Raw genomic sequence first — 5,578 nt, 5'->3', positions numbered from 1 at the left:
GAGGCTGTAGTCCCATTATTTTTTTATAAGCATTCAAATCATTCAACAAATACTTATTATGTTCCTCTTAGTAAATCCATGTACTTTCTGATCTGAGCACAGGAGAGAAAGATAATATCTCAATCCTCATTAGAATTATAAATAAACAGGTGAATTAATTTAAAAAAAAACATGGTCATGGATTTGGTAAGTGAAATGAAATAAGGTGGTTGCTGAAATAGCCTATGTCAGGGGGTAACAAACTTTTCCTGTGAAGGGCCACATAGACAGTGTATAGGCTATCTGGTCTCTGTGACGAGCACTTCATCCTGTTGTCCTTGTAGCCTGAACATAGTCGTACATCCCATATACATGAATAGCTTACTGTGTTCCAATAAAACTTTATTTATAGACACTAAAATTTGAATTTCTCATAATTTTCATGTCACATTATTTATTTTAACCATTAAAAAGTTAAAACCATTCTCAGCTCATGGGCTGTACCAAAAAATAAAAATAAAAAAAAATAGAAGGTCAGATTTGGCCGGTAGACAAGCCCCACTATGGTCTGAATGTTTGTGTCCCCACCCAAATTCATGTGTAGAAATACTAATGCCCAGTGTGAAAGTATTAGGAAGTGGGACCTTTGGGAGATGCTTCGGTGCTGAGGGTGGAGCCCTCATGAATGGCATTAGTTCCTTGTAAAAGAGACCCCACAGAGCTCCCTAGCTCATTCCATCATATGAGGACACAATGAGAAGTTAACAGTCTGCAACCTGGAAGAGGTTCTTCTCCAGAATTTGACCATGCTGGCACCCTGATCCTGGGCTCCTAGCCTCCAAATCTGTGAAAAAGTAAATTTCAGCTGTTTATAAGCCACCCAGTCGGTGGCATTTTGTTACAGGAGCCTAAATGAGGTAAAACATGTCCTTTGCATTAACTCCTGGCTGTGTGATTTAGGGAGAAGAGAGTACGGTTAACTTAGGTAGAGCTTGGTAGGGCTTCTCTGAAGAGGTGACAGCTTAGTGGATGAGGGGAAACCAGCTGTGGAGAGAGCTGGAAAAAGAACACTCCAGGCAGAGGAAACAACAAACAAAAAACTCTGAAGCAGTGAGAGCCCCAAAACCCTATGCTGTAAATTGAGGTTTATTAAGGAATGAAATACTTAAGCAAAAATCCTTTAAAAATATGTCTCATTGCATTAGTGGCATTGATCTCCGGTCATGAGGTGATAAATGTTATAAAAGGGATGGCATAAACAATCCTTCAATGAAATTTCACATCCTCTTACTGTCATTGTCTCTGGCAAAGAATGACAGGTTGATTTTTTTTCTCACTTATGTATGATTACTTGACAGAGGAGGAGGAGAATCATTTCATATCTTCGTGGCGATTTACATGAATTATCCTGTAGAAATGGTAGACATTTTTCGTTCAGTGTTTTTACTGTACATCTGTGTCGTTGAGTATGTAACCATATGTTTACCAGCCAAATATTCTAATTCTTCTGGGTAGACATTGTACAATGAAATTATGTGTAACGGTGAATAAAATATACTTATTTGTATATACATTTAGAAGTCTATTCGTCAGTGTTTTACTTCTATATAAAAGACTTTTATGTTACCACAGACTTGTAAACTGGCCATCTGGTAGCATGATTGGAGAACATCCATAAAAATGAATGATGAAAAGAAATGTCCAAATACTGTTTTATACAGTGTTTTTTTCTGAACCCATACTCCATTTGTGATTTCAAAGCTTGGCATAAAAAAAAATAGAAAAAAATTACTTGCAGAGTCACCTTATGTGGGAGAGACATGATTACTTCTGTCTACATTTTAAATCTGCAGCAGACCTTCAAATCTTACCCAGATGCTGGCAAAGGGGAACATTTTCTTCATTTTAGAAATAATACTCAGAGAACACACCCATCTGTCTGTTGTAAGAAAATGTCCAAGTCACATTCACATGTTTATCAAAAGAACCAGAAGTGTTAGTGAGAACTAAAATATGCCAGGAACAGAAAAAAAAAAAATCAAGGAAAAGAGTGGGCAATAATGTTTTAAAATGTGTTTCTGGTAAAAATGGTATCTCGGGTTTTGGTTACATAAAAAGTACCTCACAATATATTAAATTCATGATGTTAAAACAGTCTTAAGAAAGATGGCTATGAGATTCATCTCAGATGTGAAGCAGAAAATGTTGAATGATATCATGAAATACTTGGTACCTAATTCAGATCTTTACCAAGTGAATAAACATACCTTAGTTTGCAGAACTTTTACCTTTGCTACTCTGTATCATTGCATAGTTTAAGGACTTGCATTGTGTAGGTATTTTGAGTGTTTTAGATTTTATAATACATTAAGATAATCTTTGGATATAACTTTAATTAAATTCAGCATCACTTATCTAATGCCCTAAAGGTTCCCAAATATAAAGATGAATAAAACTGGAATATTTCCTGAAGTTTTCATGTTCATCAGGAAAAAAAAAATCTCAAAGATCTCTGATTTGAGGCAGGGAAGTGCTGTAATACAGGGAGAAAGTGTGAAGGGAGCAAAGGGAAGGAATTGGTTAATTTTGATGGAGGAAATCTGGGATGTTTCCTAGATGAGCTGGCACTTGAGCTGGGCCTGCAACAAATGAAGATACAGGAGAAAGCATCCAGCCACTGGCATTTTCATCCATGGGAAGCCATCTCATAGAGGTTTTTGAGCAGGAAGTGCTCTGATCAGTTCCAATTTGTTTTTATTTTACACATTTTTAAAAAGCTGTAAGATAGTATAAATTTACAGAAAAGCACATACATCATAAATGTTTGATTTCAGGGTTTTTCTGAAACAAATACCTGTATGACTCTCTTCCTACCATGTATAAATAAATAAATAAAGCAAGCAAGCATTAGCAGAATTGCAGAAATTCTCAAATCCGGGCTGGCTTCCTGAAGGTGCACCTGGGCAGTGGCACAAACCCTGGCAATGGGCACGGTCCTCGCTTGGTTTAATGCTCTACTGTTGTATCTTGAAATTCTTAATAAATTTTGAACAAGGGACCCTGCGTTTGTATTTGGCATTGAGCCGCACAATTTATGCAGCCTTTCCTGCCCAAACCATCATTCTGCAACACATCCAAATGTGCAGTTCTCCCCGCTAGGGCAAACCATTATTTTTTATTTTCTTTACAGTTTATTCCCTATTTACACATGCGTGAACAAAGTAGTTAAATTTTGTCTATTATGAACATTATAGAAATAGATTTATACAATCTGTATTCTGTTGTGTCTGGCTTTTTTCCCTCAGTGTTATGTGTTTAAGAGTCATCATGTTGTGATTCGTTCATTTTCTCAGTGGTATTTTTAATGAGCTCTATCTGCTAGATTATGCAGGATTAGTTGGTATATGGGAGAGAGCAAGACTGGAAGCAGAGAGACCAGTTCGGAGGCTGGGCTTATGGACAATTACAGTGTGAGAGCCCGAGACCTGTAACTAATACTACAGGAAAATTTCTGCTCTCTGGAAACCAGTATTTCAGAGCCCTCAGGCTTTTGCAACTACGGCAGAACTTCCAAGTTCTCCTTCTTGGTTACCTGTAGTCCTGTTACAGCTGTTGGAGTAAGGACCTCAGTTCCCAAGCACAGTTCCCAGGAACTCCACAGGGTTCCCTGGCTGTCCTGAAGATAGGCAGCTGGCTTCTCCCAGAGTGAGAAGTTCAGAGAGAGAGAGCCCCAGACTGAAGATGCAATCTTTTATAACTTAATCTTGGAAGCAACATACCATCACTTCTGGTCTCTTGGTCATATAAACCAACCCTGATGCACTATGGGAGGGACTGTTCAAGGCTGTGAATGACAGGATGTTGGAATGGTGGGAGCCATCTTGGAGACTGGCTACCTCAGAAATTAAATAAATTGTCCGCTCGTACAGCTAGAAGGTGACTGAGCCAAGATTTGAAAGTAAGTCTGTCAGACTAAAAATCCAGTGCTCTTTCTACTTCATATGACTTTACGACATCAGGAATCAATAAGTGTAAAAAATAATGTTTTTGCAGATTTTTTGTGTAAAAAATGTTGGGTTAACTATAACTTTATATCATATACATAACCAAACTTGAAGACTGTTAAAGCTTTTTAAATGTGATTTTCAATGAAAAAGTAAGATATTGGATTTATCTCTTACCCAGTATTTATTGAACAGGAATGAAAAAATTATGTGTAATTTCAATTGCCTGAAAAATTCTGAGTTTCTAAAGGGTATTTCGGTGTTTGGGGTAGACACTATAGGCTGGCTTACCTAACGCCATTCTTCATTTATTTCTCCCTTGTCTCCCTCCACTATAAAAGGTAGATAAGTCGGTTATGCATTTTCCCAGCCTCTTTTGCGGCTAGAAGGACATTCAATGCAGTACTGGCCAAGGAAATTTAACTGGAAGCCTCCTGGAGCTTTTGTCTCTTGATAGAACATAAAATCCTCCTGGTGCATCCGTGACCCACCCTCCCATTCCTGCCTCCTTCCTGCCTCAAAAACGGACTTGACTTCTGGGACTGCATTTCTCTTCACTGAGCTATTGAACCAAGGCCAGAAGAACTCCAATTTCAGACTTCTTAAGTAAGAAATAAACCTTTATTTGTTTAGTCCCACCACCCTTTAATTGGGTTTCCAGTTAAATGCAGCCTTAAGTATTCCTAATTCTTTTAGGGTAAGGCAACATGAGAAGATATTACAAATAAAGTCAGCAAATCCTGAGGGAAAGAGGGTGTGATAGAAAAATTTTGTGGCTCGTTAGGAAAACTTACTTCTAAACAATTTCCATGTAACCTAAATTTCTACATACCTAGCTGAAAAGTAAGACAACACAAGCATTTATCTTGTTAGTAATATTTTGACTTAGTCTCTAACAACAGTGCAGGAAGTCCAAACCTCCTTAATGCCTCACAAATAGCCCTGGGACCCGTTAGGGGTGTCTCCCCTGCCCTTTCTCCGATCAGTCTCCTTCACTGCTCTATGGGTTGGACCATTCATTTTGCTCCTGTGTCAGCTCATTATATTGAGGTGTTGGCTGCAGCTTCCAGTGAGTGCCCAAAGTGACTATTATTCTGCTGGTGTCTGCTGAAGAGGTTACGTGCTGCTGTGGAGGTCTACCACAGACTCTCTGAGGCTGCTGCAGCCAACACAGCTGCTGGCCTTGGCATCAAATGTTACAGAAGCTGTGGGCCCAAATGCTGCTGCCACCCTGCAGCTCAGTGGCCCAGAGACTGCTCCTCTAGGTACTCTCATTGGGGCAGTCCCAAGGGTAACGGAAGAGGTAGATGCTACGTTGATAGACGCTACATCTCCCTTTCTGTCTGGTGATTTTTGCTGTCCTTGAATCACATGTATGATCCTCAACCATGCCTCCTCTTACTTCTCCAGTGGTAACTTGGTCCCGTACAGAATAGTGCATTTACTGGCCTGATTTACTTGTCCTGGGCCATCCTTCCTGGCTTGCCTGCATCTTAGAATGAATTAGGCTCAAGCTGTAATTCTTGATACCTAAAAGTCATATAAAGTTGGCCTAATTTAATTTGTAGCTGTATACACTGATAAAAGTTTATTTG

The sequence above is a fragment of the Aethalodelphis obliquidens genome, unplaced genomic scaffold (assembly GCF_003676395.1).
Source record: "Aethalodelphis obliquidens isolate GAN/ISIS:26980383/991018 unplaced genomic scaffold, ASM367639v1 scaffold81, whole genome shotgun sequence".
Classification (NCBI taxonomy): domain Eukaryota; kingdom Metazoa; phylum Chordata; class Mammalia; order Artiodactyla; family Delphinidae; genus Aethalodelphis; species Aethalodelphis obliquidens.
The sequence above is the reverse complement of the archived record's forward strand: the minus strand, read 5'-3'. Positions refer to the sequence as shown.